We start from the raw sequence: 16475 nt of genomic DNA, 5'->3' as shown, positions 1-16475 counted from the left end.
TGGTCGGTATGACTCAGAAAAGGCACTTATCCCACTCTTATCACTCTAGAGATTATTTGCTTATCTCGGTATATATTTTCTCGGCAGATAAAAAAGTGTATGCACCTCTTGCCAAAATTGTTATCTTGACGTGTGGTCATTACGGCTCTCGCCTTCGGCTCTACCAGCAATGCCCACACGTCTCGATAACAATTTAGGCAAGAGGTGCATAATCTTATATTATCTCGATTTATAATGTAAGCAGCTTTAAGAATCTCTTAAATTAACTCCAATCCTATTACCGCTTCAATTTCATCATTTCTCTTTTCCATAGCCTTCGTTCAATTACAACATAAGATGCGTCGAACATATGCTATTGATGTTAGATTATATGACGTTGGTTTCGCATTGGTGGTGAACGTATCTGGCTAATCAAAATCCATCCCAATAGATATTTTACGACCTATCAACTATCATCACTTTAAATTTTTATTTAAGATGGAGGTGTTAAGTTAAACTACAGACGGCAAACATATCAGCAGTTTTACCATTGGATCTATTACTTCACTTGATGTGAGAATTTTGAAGCGATTGGTTTCAAATCTCTTACTTCATTTTCTCAAAAATGTTCCTTTACAATAAGACCACATTTCTGAGGACCTTTTCGATAACAGATGACATCCATCTGTGGAAGTAAGTCTGAGCTCTTTTCTTAATAGCTAGAATCCTACTTAAGACCAAAAACATCGTATGGAGGCTCACATTAACAAATGGTAATTTGTACTGTTCTACGTGTTATTCTAAAAACAAAAAAAGTCTTCTTTACATCGGTTTTATTACATTCCCTTCATTGACAATGTAATAAACGTAGTACCTTCATAACATACATGCACTTCATCATCAAGCTGTCCACGAAGTCGCAACGCAGCAAAAAAGACGAATAATAATTTAATTTCAATCCTCAATTCAATGTGTAAATAATTTTTTTCTTGTCGAAAAGGACACGTATTTAAACTTAGCAAATATGATATTGCAATTACGTTCGAAAAGCCTTTTTATCAATTTGTATCACGTTTTTCCACTGCTTCCATAAGCCAATTAATAATAAAAAAAAATAATTATCTTGACTCGGCAAACCCTTTTCCGATCGTCACATACATGCAGCTTATATTTTTATTTTGTTATTTCATTTATATTCGACTGTCATCCAGTTTATGTTTAAATAAAGAAGGAAAAAAAATCACCAACGAACAGAAAGCTTAGGTCAATATAAAAGTGAGATACAAGACATCGACATTATAATGTACAATAAAATGGGTATAGAGAGATGTAATATAGGAATAAAGAATATAAAAAAAGAAAGAAAACTAAAGAACTGCTTATTACAAATCCACATCGTCTTTTATAAGTTTATGATTCTCTCTTGTATACAATTCGATATAAAATTGCCATAAAATATTATCCCAGGCGTAAGTTGTGTATAAATTGTACATTCCTTCTTCTACATTATATCGTTCTTTGTACAACTCAAAAGTCATGCATATAAGTCTGGATTTTCTCTCATTGCAAAAAAAAGCAGCTCAACATTTTATATTTTTATTTTACTGTCTGATTTTGATATGCCCAGCCGCAAACCAAGAGTAATGTAACAATATAATTTATAAAATGAAATATGCTTCGGTCGGGCGAAATTATAAACGGTTTCGTTTTTTTTTTCGTCAGGCTTTAACAAAGGAGATTTAACCAAATCATCAACAATCAACATTTAGCTTTGTTTGTTTCGTTGTTGATGCTTTCGAGGTTTAATTGGTCCGGGATTATAACCGATGTACCGGTAAAGCTTGAACGAAATGCTGGAGATTTGATGAGACACAGATAGGGAAATAATTGGATCGTCTAAACCGAATCCTGAATCCATACTTTTTTGTACACAAAGAACCTTTTCTGTTTCAAGATACTCGACAGAACATTTTTTCTAAACGTTTCAGGGCCCAGAGATTACATATCATATTACAAACTGACAAAACAAAACTGTTTTTCTGAAAGTCCGTACACGGCATGTACAGTATATATGTGCTCATACAATATACACACTCCAATAACTTCCACTTAACTTTCCCCGACAAAAGGACACCCTTAAAACAAAATAAATTCCAACTTTCCATCCAAACCAAAACCAATATTCTATTCGTTTACACAATAATGTCTCGTTATCTATCCTTCCAAGGCATATTGTCTACACACATATATATTCAATTCTGTAACGGCATGCAAACGGTCATAAATTTTCCAATTCTTTCTTTTCAATTTTGCTCGATTCTTTTTTCTTCTTTTCTTTTTATTCTATCAGTTTGCATTGTCTTCACAAATTCGTAACATGTCCCCAATATTTTTTTTTTCGGTTGTCAATTACATTGTTCTATGATTCTTTTAAGAGATTTTATGTGGAAAAGGTGGGTGTTTTATGAGCCACATTAAGGGTCGTATGGTTCTGTTTTTTTTTTGTTCTTTTGGGTGCGACGGTCACTTTATCTTTTTTTTTCTCGAACACTTTTTTCTCTTTTTCTCTTCTCTGCTTGTTTGCATGTATATGAATCACGTAGTCACATTTTTACGGTATTTTTCATATTGTTGTTTTTTGCCTAGTCTCGGAACGACATTTTCAGAACAATAAAAAGGGTTTCAAAAACAGAAAATTAGTTTCCTTTTTGCGTAAATGTTATGCATGATTACGAATAGAAACGAATTCTATGCACAGCTCGTCATCTATTTTATTTAGAAAAATTTTATAAGGTTTTTGTATATTTTAAATTTGAAAAGCAAACGTTTTTGCTTTGCTCTTAAATATGAAAGGCATAAATAAGTCCTCCGTACTCGTTAATTGTATGTCTACTATTTTTAATAATCCGTAATAAACCACCTTTTATTTGGAAATTCGTCAAAAAGTTTTATTAATTCTGCTGAATAGCATTTCATTCATTTACACATACACGACGAACAGTTTTACACCAAAAAAGTGCTTTCCACTCAACGTTTACATACACTCGCGGAAAGGTGAATACAACCTGGAATGCAAACATATTTTCTGATTGGGGAGTTGTTCTGGTTTAAAATTACTTCTACAAAAATTTTGTTTAACAAATATAAATCTAGATTTTATGTAGCGGATTTTCTGTTAGGTCCGGGTTCTCGATCTGCAACGAAACACTAAGATATAGAATCTAGATTTTCATTTGTCAGACGAAATTTATGTGGAAACAATTTCAAACCACAACAACTCCCCAATCAGATAATATGTCGGTGTTCACTTTTCCGCAAGTGTAGAAAAAAAATCAATAATTTTTGCGGAAACACATAAATGAAGACCATGTGGATGATGTGCAATATGCAACATGGGTATGTGTGCTATTCAATGAGATTCAATTAAAAGAAAAATGTATACAGTCCCAGCATTCACATTAAAAACAGTAGAAATGCTGACCACTCGCATACAATGCAAAAATTATTTTATGAAATCGTGGTTTTCATTGGGGTCAGACATATTCCCTTTGATTAATTCACATGTAATGTGATACTACCCTTTTGTGTCATTGTTTATTTTCTTGAGTCATCATTTCGTCATTTTTAATAACATACCACGGTGTAATGGTTCGGTTCTAATTAATGGTCAAAATATGAAAAGAAATGTAATTAAAATTGCACAGGTTAGTACCTTTCGACTCCAATAGAACTCCACTAGTCGAAAAATAGTTAACCTGTACAGACAGCAATGCATATGGCCAATATTATTATCGGTTCTATTACATTCCATCGATGAATAGTATTTTACATGCTACATGCGGCGAAAACCGTACTTTTCATGTTTCAAGCACTTCTTTTGACGCCCTCAGCATGTAATATGTATTACACACTTGTCACGAAGAAGTCGAGGCTTGCCGAGACTGAATGTGACAAGTGTGTACTCTGTTTTATCACATAAGCGAAAACGAGACAACAACATAGAACTGAAGTGTAATTTTTGAATTAAACTTCTAGGTAAGTAATTTTGACATCCGAACACCGCGCGTATGTGATAAAATCAATTACAAAACTCGGGATAAAAAGATGAAAAGTCTTGTTTTCGTGTATTTATTGACCTCGGCTTCGCCTCGGATCAACAAAATTCACACGAAAACTCTACTTTTCATCTTTTTATCCCTAGTTATGTTAAATACTATTTCCTAACGCATACCCCCAGCTCGTGCTAGAAATCTCTCGTCCGCTAAAAAAAACCTCTTTACTTAGCGTAAGTTAGGAACAACGTTTTGTTTATAGTGTGTTAGAAATGAGAGGCGAAGTCGCGACATTGTGACACTAGATAAACAAAGCATTTTTAATATGTTGAACCCAGACCATACTACCCAGAGCTTGTTCATTATTTTTGTCGTCGTTAAAGATATCAGACAAAGAGCCGAATGTGACAGTGACAGAAAAACACACGGGTGACTTTGCGAGTATTACAAAATTATTCCCGAATTAATGAATTATGTAGCAGCATCCAACTCTGGTTTATTGCTTGCGCCATGCGAAAATTCTTTTGTGAATTTTTGACACTTGTTGTTTCTTATGCAAATTACAGCAGATGTAATTGATCGTTTTCGCAGGGGTCAACTTTCGCATTGGGTAGGTAATAAAAACCGTTCTCATCACACGAAAAAAGCAGAACTTACGAAATCTGCAAGTCGTATGCAAAATATTTGACCAAGATTATGCATTAAATGAAACCCACACTATATTATGTCGTGTGACTGCTTTGTTTGTTTTAAATTCAATTTAGATAAGTTACGTAATTATTACAACAATTAAAGTGCAAATTTTCAGTCAACCGAGTTCAGGCAGCAATAAAATTCAGATTAGTTATTGAAAAAAGGAAAGCATTTACGATTAAAATTATAGTTAATAAAATAATGTAATTATATGCATTATTGTCACACCAAAACAATTGGAATAAATGATATTGGTTATAACGCGATTGTGCACTTTCATTGTGTGATACAACAACAACAACAAAATAAAAAAAAAACAATTATAAAACAAGTTCAACCACATGAAGCAATTTAATGTGTCACTTCCAATGGAATTATTTCAATTTTGTTTTTATTCGCGTTTTCCACATCAATTTAATTCAACGTCCAAAGATTTAATTTATGGTTTCTAATTTCATTACTCTTGAGTTCAATATTTCAATGTGACCAAGGTTCAAACGAAATGCCGAGCTAACCATTCATTTCATCCCGTTTTTATGATTATTATTTTCGAACTTTTTTCTTTCTTTACAAACCGGATAGACACGTATTCAGGGACTCATAAGTTGGGCTATGAGTACAAGCCGTTCTGTTACGTATTTTTGGTTTTATTTTTTTCACCAAATCGTTTACCAAAACATTGGCATGTGAATGAATTTAGTCCTTTTTTGTGAACATAATTCGACTTTCAATACAATTTCGGATGGATTGGGTAAATCACATTTGTAATGGCGAAGCTTGAACTTATCATCTATGGTAGGTAAAGTAAACGAAACCCGTAATGAAATTCGTTCGGTAAAAGTTTCGAAGGAAAAGTTTTAAACCACTCGAGAATTGTCTTCCTCTTTACATTTTATTCTCCATACACTTACTTATTCATTATTTGAGGGAAAAAGAAAACATTTTATTTTCAAATCTTGTTGTAGTTGTATGATCCCTTACAAATGGCACAAACAAAAAACAACAAATAATTTAACAAACGAAACGAAAGAAACCACAGAAAGAACAGTAACTTTGTTAACATTTAAGCTGCCAACAAAAGTGGATAGCTTTGAAATTGCCATAAGATAAAAACGTTTCGACTATGATTTACCGTCATGGTAATGTTTTCTTCCGGAAAGTCGAAAATGTTTAATTGTGTCATATTTGGACACAATCATACAAGGCTTTAGAACTCCACAAGTACAGATGGACATTTTTTGAAAATATCTGGTCATGTGTTACTGACAGCGACAACAGAAATAAGAGAAGAGTTCTATCTGGCGTTCTCTTATATAACAAAAGTGATTGTTAAACTAATGAACAGATACTCTAAACAAACGAAGTAATAGATTAAATGATTTTTTGGCGATGTGTTTACTGCTCAGTGAAAACTGTTATGTATTTTTGTTGTCTTGTCAACAAAAAATTTCCTAGCAAGACAGTAAAGTAATACGTGTTACACCACGTTACGTGATGCAAAGTGTAAAATAAGTGATCTGTACTTCGCTCGAATAACATACATAAAGCGGTTGGTTCATTACTGATTCTAACCTGACCGTATCATTTTCGATAATTTAAACAAATTCAATGAAATCCAGACAATTCATTCAAGAAATTGTTTTGATATTTTATTCCAGACACGGCCGATATTCAGCAACAACATACTCTAATCACGCAATGGTATACCATGTACAAATATAATTCGTTATACTCTCACCGCCACCATATCACATATACACACGGTATGTGTATTTTTGAAATACTTATTTCCAAATGAGACGACGAATTATGCGTAAAAATAATCCCAAACAAAACATATATAAAAGAAACCTGAATGTAAAGTAATATTTATACGCAAAGAAAATCGAAACTGATGAAGTCTTTTGCGTCCTTGAAATCATAAAATATGTAATTTATGTAAAAACAACATCAACAACACAAAGCATCCGAGACTATTTTGATATACACATAAGATGTGTTGATTTCTGTTTTATGATTATGCTGGATTTTTCTTATGAATTAAAAAACATGTATGCAAATGTCCATGTCTGCGGATCAGAAAAATGTATATAAATATTTAAAAACGTTGGAAACGTTGAATTTGTATGGTTAAATTGGTAAGAATATGTTTCGTTACAGTTTTATTATTTTCTTAAATGACTTTTGTGAGCGCAACTTGGTTGCATTTTATTTTAATTTATTTTTCGACGGTCATTCCGATGTTTATTAAATTATACTTAATTGAACGGTATTAGCATAAAAATGTAACTAATAAAATAAACGTAATTTATCCCTTCTATATACCAAAAATTAACATAAAACATTTTTTTCTTTCTCTTCTCGTCCGACTTAAAGTAAGACATAGTTTGAACCGAAAGACAGTACGACAAGACAGGGGCAAAGGTTTATGAATAAGAATTTATTGTTGGGTATAAATATTTTTTTCTCTCTCTCCTCACGCAAAGAATTCTTGTGGCGTTTTCCGTTTAAATTTGATGAAAAACTGGAACACACAAACGATGAGCATAAGAAAACAAAAAAAAAGAAACCACCGAACCATGCCATCAAAATAGTCTAACCTAAACATGTATTACAATACACATATCGGGTAATAACACAACACACACGAGAATTTCTTATATATAGACTTCAGACAAACCACTTTACTAATTTGAAGTTCGTTTTCATTCTTTCGCATCGGAAATTTTCTCACGCACAATGTTTTTCTTTTGTACAATGGTACATGATATTTCGGTGAGGTAAAAATAAAATTGTACGTATGCTCGTTCGTAGTTCAAGGATGTTGTGATGATACTGGAGTGGTGTTTTGGTACATGCATATATGCATACATGTAGTAATATATAGTCAGCTCATGGGATTGATAGGCGAATTAAATAAATTGTTGAAAGTTTTGAAGGGAGAATTGAGAAAGGTAAGGTTAAACGGTTACATTTTATCCTTTATGAACATTGTATTTGCAAACAGTTTAAGAAGATTTTGTTGAATCAAAAGTTTCCATAGTGTTCGCTTGCATATAATCAAAATAAATGGCTGGAATCGAGATGAAAATTCTCAATTCAAAGGTTTTTGATCTATCGAAGGATCATTTTAAATCTTTCGTTTCAATCGAACTGTTTTTAAGAATCTATTTTCAGAAGCATTTCATTGAAGGGTTACAATTACGGAACGAAAACTTCCGTGGTTGTAAGACATTTTAATCCACATTTATTTCACATGAGACAGCATTATCGTAAATTCTGGCTATCGTATGTGCTATCAATTAATATAGCCAATTGGATTTAAAACGATGAAACTTATAATTTCACAAGAGAAGAATTGAAAAATCTTTTAGAAACGACTAATCATCAGTTATCGACGACAGATATGAGCTATGGTTTCTTTGCCCTTACACAACTGAATTTACTTTAAAACTAATGAAGCTTACCTTAATGGAAAGGCGAGGAAGTTTCATTGTTTGACCATAAACGAAGTGCTTAAGCGTTTCGTGTTGAAGAGAGGAAGGGGTGTCATAAATTGACTAATTGAACAAATAAATAATTATTTTTGATCACCAGCCATTCCGTCATATAGTCACAGTAGAAATATTCAATATTCAAATCTAATTTAAATGTTTCTGTTACTGATACACTCCTTATTCGCTTATACGGACACGGTGGTGATTTTTTTACCCGATTAACACGTATAAGCAGCATGTTGGGATGAGTGACCCAGCTGGTAAAGCATCCGAAGTGTATTTTGACAGATAATTAAATATATGATCTCTTGCAAGATGTCACTGAAATTTTTCTAAAATAATTTTCGATTGCCCGGCCGTAGTAAAGTTCAATCCAAAATCATACGGGCCGAATCACAAATTACATACTCCCTATAGGGACGTAATTTTGAATGGCCTCTAAAAAGCTTCAGACCTAAAAAATAATTACAAATCGATTTCAAATGTTAAATGTTATCCTGCAGGGCTTTCCACTTGGGACAAAAAAATGTTTTCAATTAAATTGAATAATTATGACCCAATCATTTTTTTAAATTTATTTTCAACTATCCACAAACGCTACATCAACACTAGCCCAACAACGTTGTTTTTTAGGAGAATAATAATTTCCAATTCAATGTTCATTCTGCATAATATATTATACACAATAAATTCGAGAGAGATTATATGTAATTACAAGGTAATTACGTAAATGACGGAAACATAATATCCGTCTGAACAAGAATTTATGACAATTAAACAGTAAAAATATTATAACCTGAATATCATAACTCTTTTTTATAACATCTACGTCATATAGACTGCGCTGCTTTGTGGTAAAACAAATTAAATAACTTCTCTAAATAATTCACAGTTTCATATCATTGAAAATAGAGAGACTGTAAAATTTATTATTATTTTGAATTAAAAATTGTAAAATTAAATCTCTGGCCATTACCTATTTGGATAGAACTCCATAAAACAATATCGCTTGTGAACGGTATAAAGTTTCTCTCAGTCATAATTTGCAAAACAAACCAATGGGGATCGTGGCAAATTTCTGTTATTAGCACTGTACGACCCCGTATAGCTTACTGCATTAAAAACTTTGCGAAAAGTATAATCGTACAAGTGCATAGCGCAATTACGGAAGTCTGTCCGAAGTACAATATAAATTACCACATCAAAAAATTTAAATAGGGTAAAACTACCAAATACGTTCCCCAGCTACAACACGAGACCGATAAATTGTTGTTACTACACTTCAACTCCATTCACTCGATTTATAAGCTAAATACTCTTAGCACCCAGTTGCTACCTCACTCTGAGTGAACTAGCTTACAACATACTCGACTCTTCCAGTGATGTGAAAGAAGAAACCAGTCTAGATTTAATGCAAACAGAATTCGCACATAAAAATTACAGAAAATAATGTTTTGTTGGTCCATTTGCAGGTCCCCGAACTGGTTTTTGTATAAATATGAAGAGCCGGGCCCTGTACCATTTGACCATATTCAATATAACAACGATGATGTACTAGAGTTTCAAAACTAAACATTATGCGTGTGTCAAGACATTCGTGCAACGATCCAGTTCAGATTGGAAATGAAGAAGTTTGGTAAAAATGTAAACTGTTCAGGTAATTTCCACGTTGCTTGTCGTTTTTCGTTTACTAAAGTCAACCATGAGTTAATAAAGAACCAAATCTAATACTTTAAGAGATGCTGACAATGCATTCGAATCCATTGAAGGAAGAAGAAAAAAGTTAACATTGCAACTATTCATAATTGTACAACTTTTTTGAAATTCTCTCCAACAAAGGAATCACGTCTTCCGGAATTCACATTCATCGAGTATACCAACCACAATTCGAACGATATGACAAGACTTTCTTTTTTACACAACAGTTGTTACACAGTGTTCGTGTATTATAAGTCAGAATTTATGAAGAAAAAGATATTCTCAAATGCACACAAATTTTCAATTTAATTCGCAGCCTTCCGACCATAACTAATTTTTGTCAATTTGAATGGTAAATAGTAGAATTTTCGTCAGTACAAATTCTAAAGGAGAAATAAATGTTATTGAATTTGTGAAATCGTATATAAAGTTTTGAGTTGTGGCATATAATATATGTTGAGATGGATATCCGACTGTGTATTTCATACAGTTTATTATGTGGCTTGCATTAAATGGTGACTAATGTAACTAGAAACCTTTCAACATAATTATAAATTAATCAATTACACCAAGCAGCAATAATTGCTTATGCTAACTAAAATTGACACATTTTTATTCAGCGGAAACCTGTCTGATTTTAGAAAATTAAATGAAACGGTGGACGACTCTGAAGCAATAACCGTTTAAAAAAAATATTGAAATAATACTTTCCACACATCTACCATCAAAAGCGCGTGTGATTCAAGGCTATTATCGTAAACTTTATAGCGTTAATTGAGACTTACATTAAAGCTTCGATGCTTAACATTTCAAAAATTTAATAATTAACTTTTATTCACAAAAACAAACTGAGGAAAAAACTGAGAAAAAACTTCAATACCAACTTGAGTATGATCAAAATCGAGCCTTCAATCTGCTCATGAGGTACGGCAAGTACAAATTGTATGTGCACACAACAAGTTCGGCAAAATCATTTTGATATTTTGAAAGGAAAACTTTGTTATACACTCAAGCACACGTAATTTGTTGTTAGCTGTTGTACACGTTGTGATTTAAATTTACGCACTGTTACAAGTACGTAATGGCGTCATTACGGTTGCATGATGATACTGAATATCGTTGATACTATCAACTTGATAGTTAGCTTGTTATTAGTATATTACTTCCGAGGTTCCAAGTTGTGTATTTGATAAGTGGGGTGTATTCCCCACTTGTCAAATAACAACTTGGAACCTCGTAAGTACAATGCTTTACGTGATTAGGCAATGTAAATGAAAATGAAACATGCCGTAACACGTAAAGTACATTACGTGTTTGCTTGGAAAATGTTGTTTTGACTTGAGATTGTGCTTGCCTTCGACTCGGGCTACAAACCATCCACTAGTCAAAACAAATTTCCAAGCAAGTATGTAATCTACTCATTTATATAACATGGAAAAACGCACCTGGTACATCATAGTTCTAATGAGACAATGAAGAAATTACTGAACGATCAAGGGTCTTCTTTTATCAACATCTTTTATTAAGTTTCAAATTTTGCACATTCAAATTTAGTTAAGGTTTCATAAGATTGCTTGTCAAGTTCATCTTAAAGACTAAGAGAATGGTTTTCTTTTAGATCAAGAATATCTTCTGTGAAGTGATAAAAGACTAAGAAAAATCACTTCCATTACGAACCGTTTCACATGCTTAAAGACTTCCAACAATGAATTCAATTCAGTTTACCTGTTGTAAATGATGTTTGCTTGCGTAAATGGTTAACCCTAAATTGTATAACCCATTTGAGTGCATGTCCCAGCACAATTGCTACAAAATTAACATAATACAGTGACCCGCATAATAAATTCCATGACCGAAGAACCTATTTATACAATCGATTCGAATCGGTAATCAATCAACTTTTGCATACTTTTGTCTATAATGTAAAATTGCTTTTGTCATTTCTTTTTTGTAGGCCACTACTGCTTGTAATGATTCAACTATCTTTATGACATTTTACATTAGTTTTTTCTTCTCTCTCCACACATAAGTGTAATCGAAATTCAACATCACGTCGACTCCACCGTACAGAGAAATCGTAACGGTAACCAGTTTTTGAATAAGAAAAAAAAATTACAAGAAAATATCGAAAGATTTGAAGTTGCACACGGTGTGCTTGTTTTCGTATCGTAACTTTTAATATGAAGCAGAAGTTTAATAAACACAAAATTTAATATATGAAAGGTGAGGCATGTAATTCGAATTAAAAACAGGTTTCTAATAAATGTGTGTATTGAGAAGAGAAGATTTTTTTTTTCGAGAAAAAAAATACAAATTGAACATAGTAAGTACATACAAAGATATCTTTACCAACTTAAGTGCGTATAATTCGAGACAATGTAATTTGGACGAAAAATACATTCACGAATTCAAAATTTGTTGAAAAATACACGTTCCAGTATTATTATTTTGGTAATAACGAGGACGCGGGTCTACCATTTTCGCATAAAGCTCAATGCGTTTTCGATCGGTAGTTGCAAATTATGTTTTTTTTAGATACGGCTGGTTATTTGTTATCGACAACAACGACAAATTAAGTGATGAGGTCTATATGTATTGTCCTTTTATACGGTGAAAGAGTAAAATGAAAGTTAAAACCAATGAAGTAATAGATTTATTACTAAGGACTGACAAATTGTTTTATCAAACGAAGGACCAGATTTTCAATACTTGTAACTGCAAAAAACAGCATTACCATTCCCGTAACTACCTTCGTCTGCCATTCTTAATTTTGTACAATATTTCACCTTCATTCACTTTGCATTGCTATAGTTATTGTGAGCTGTTTGATTTGCAAAACGAAACCAAAACGGTATCACCTGAGGCAAAATTATAATTGATCCCATTCAGTAATATGTGTTACAAGTCATTACTGGTGTATAGTGGAGCAGAGTTCATTGCACTTCTTATACATAAAACCCTAACTCACTGCATTTCACTGCAGTGCATGTCACCACACCTTGCTGCATTTTGATACATCTCGCTACATGACGCTACACCAAGCTGCACCTTGCTACACCTCGCTACATCTCGGTGCACCAGTTATCTTCTTATACATAAAACCCTAACTCACTGCATTTCACTGCAGTGCATGTCACCACACCTTGCTGCATTTTGATACATCTCGCTACATGACGCTACACCAAGCTGCACCTTGCTACACCTCGCTACATCTCGGTGCACCAGTTATCTTATACATAAAACCCTAACTCACTGCATTTCACTGCAGTGCATGTCACCACACCTTGCTGCATTTTGATACATCTCGCTACATGACGCTACACCAAGCTGCACCTTGCTACACCTCGCTACATCTCGGTGCACCAGTTATCTTCTTATACATAAAACCCTAACTCACTGCATTTCACTGCAGTGCATGTCACCACACCTTGCTGCATTTTGATACATCTCGCTACATGACGCTACACCAAGCTGCACCTTGCTACACCTCGCTACATCTCGGTGCACCAGTTATCTTATACATAAAACCCTAACTCACTGCATTTCACTGCAGTGCATGTCACCACACCTTGCTGCATTTTGATACATCTCGCTACATGACGCTACACCAAGCTGCACCTTGCTACACCTCGCTACATCTCGGTGCACCAGTTACTCTTTATAAAACTGTAAAGTACGGCAAAGGCAAAATCAAATCAGGCGTCATTACCGCCACTGAAGTTTCGCATCGTGGATGACGTTTAAAACAGCCTTGAAGATGATTTTATAAGTGAGCCTTTAAATTTATATTTAGATTCCATCGTTTTATGATACCAGTAATCTAATCTATTTAATATATCTGTTCAATAAATTTTAATTTTGTAGTGCAATTAAAACACAACGTCCTGTAATAGAGGTGCTGACTAGGTTTTCTTTAGTTTAGTTTAGTTTAGTTTATATGTAAAAGACGGAAAAGCCATTCATATGAAAACCTTTAAAGTCGAATATCTCCGAAAATACAATATTTTTTTGAAAAATGTCTTCTGTTCTGGTAAGTATGCCTTATTGCCGATATTTCGTGGAAGAACTTTTTTTTTTGAGGAGTCGGACTGGACCTGGTATTAGGGTTCTCCCAAAAAGTGTCCCGGAAAATTCATAAACTTTGAGGCCATTTTCGCTGGCTAGATTCAAGTTTTTCCTTATGCTATTACGTTAACCATAGAGAGACAAATGAAATTTATTTTATTGTCGGAGAAAGCGTCCTCTCCCCTCGAGAGAATTCAGACAGGAACCAGAAAAATCGTCCGAATTCCCTGCAGTTCTGTAGTTTTAGGGTAGGGAAGACAGTGGACCATGAAGACGTGACCTATTTTTAGGAACTGACCTCTGGTGACTTCAAACTTGTTAAAAGTCCGAATGTTAACCGAAAAAACGGCCAAAAACATAAGAAATGTCTAGAGCAAAGAAGAGCTAGAAACGTCGGGATTCGACTTTTTTTTGGATGGGTAACTTCATAAACAGTCACAAAAACAATTTCATCCTGGAACGGGACCAATAATATAGTTAGGTCACACGATAAAGCTTTCGTAAATGCAAATTAAATTTGTATAGCAAAAATCGTCAATAACATCCCAAATATGGAACTTCCCATAATCCTTCAACCGAAATCAAGGATAGGGAAAGTAGTGACGAAATGTATGTGGAAGAAACGCTTGAATTAGCATTCCAAATTATAGCAACGTATCTTGTATCACAAACAAGATAAGACAAAGATAATTTCTTAATAACGTAAATCGCACGGAAGCATTTTTTTCGACATATCGACCTGGACTATATCGCTGGAATGCGTGGTTCACATTTAATTGAATTGTCTAAATTACATCATGGTCTAAATTATATTGTTGTTCCTTTCTAGACTAACTTTAGATTATGCTAAGCCCTTCTCCGATCGAAGAACATTCACGAATTCAATTTAAAATAACCGTGTTTGTTTTTGCGTTAAGAGATCCACGTAGAAATATTTTGATTTCTTGAATATAATGCATACATTGCAGGTATTTAGAAGAGGGTAGCGTTAGCAGTCATTTTTGAGTTGACGGAAAATTGGAAATTATAATATCACACTATGTCTTTCTAATGGAGCAAATACAACTTTGATCCTATAATTAAAAGTTAAATCAAGGCAGCTCTCTAGCAATATCACACCGATTGTTTACAAAATTTCGAGGCCGAAAATCACTCAGGGTGCTTGAGAGCCACCTTGGTTAAATCGTAATCTCCTTATAGATGTTACTCTTTTGTCATCACTATTATCGTTGCGTATTTCTGTAGCTATTACACTACTTTAACAAATGTTTAATTCTGATGCTTTTGTGATTTGAGTGGACGATTAAATTGTGCGCATTATGTGTTTTACCTCAACCTACGAAAATCAGTCTGTGACTTCGTCAGCCTCTGAAATTTTTTATTTTTATGTAGGAGCAGAGCTGTTTCAAGATAATTTTTTCAATTTCAAAATGACTTTCAACAACTATTACAATAAAAATTTGCTTTGTCAAGGTGCAAAGCCCTGAAGTCGATGCAATGCCTGCGACCAAACGGACCTGTCCCCTATATTCGAGGCTACTTCACTAAAACTTTTTAACTTAATTAGAGTTTTGATGAATTAGGGCTTAGGTCAAAAAGGCTACAAAATCGTTTGGTTTTTTAAAATTGAATTTATATCAAAAGCAGTAACCCCCGATATCTAAGTGTAATATACGACCATAACTTAAATAAAACACAAAAAAATTGCAAATGAATGCCTAGCAGAATTTTATAAAATTTATAAAATATTTATGCATTTTATTGCGATATTTTTAATAAGACTACGGTTACGGTACTTGTGCTTCAATGTTTTCCGTAAATATTTAAGACTATGGCCATATGTTATACAAATGACCTGAAAAAATTCTAGACAGCCTACTATGTAAAAATTTAAAAATTATATTTTGAAAATTAAGGTTTGTACTCTCAAAAATATTATTGAATTCAGAATGTGTTTTTCAGCCATTTTTCACTCAAATGGTGGACAACATTATGTCTATTTTATGCCGGGCGAAGCCCGGCTGTCGACGCTAGTTTTAAATAAACCTTTTATTTTTAATCTGACGGAGATTAAATCCAGGACATTTCGCTATGCATCCAAGCTCAGAGCACAGATGAAACCTTTTGCAATTGTGGATGTTTTATTCGAACATTCTGATTTCTATTTCACTCTAATCCAAATTCTCACTAATCTTTGAGAGTTGTATTGTAAGACGTTATTGACATACTTTCGTGGACACAGAGCTATTTCTATGCGATTCTTTAACGTCTGAGTCCAATTGCACTTTTACTTTCAGCCACAATTCAAATATATACTTCAAACTTCCTTTCAAACTTGAAATGCTTTGATATTCGTAATTACAGAATTCTTGTCTGTTCATCATTGTCGGACATAAAAATGACTCAGCATAACGGTATATGCATAATTATTGAAATGCCATCCGTTCTTTCCGTTTTCCTTGTCAAAGAACCATAAATTGCTGGGTTTTGT

General features: G+C 33.4%; 1 protein-coding gene across 4 annotated transcripts in view; it reads right to left on the bottom strand.

Moving 5' to 3' along the window:
- LOC119069852 (methyl-CpG-binding domain protein 5) overlaps positions 1–16475 on the bottom strand; it is an 85198-nt gene that overhangs the window by 48706 nt on the left and 20017 nt on the right. The gene's annotated exons all lie outside the window — the stretch shown is intronic.

This window comes from Bradysia coprophila (assembly GCF_014529535.1).
Source record: "Bradysia coprophila strain Holo2 chromosome X unlocalized genomic scaffold, BU_Bcop_v1 contig_39, whole genome shotgun sequence".
Taxonomy (NCBI): domain Eukaryota; kingdom Metazoa; phylum Arthropoda; class Insecta; order Diptera; family Sciaridae; genus Bradysia; species Bradysia coprophila.
Note: the sequence above shows the minus strand (reverse complement) of the source record. Positions and strands in the feature narration are given on the sequence as shown.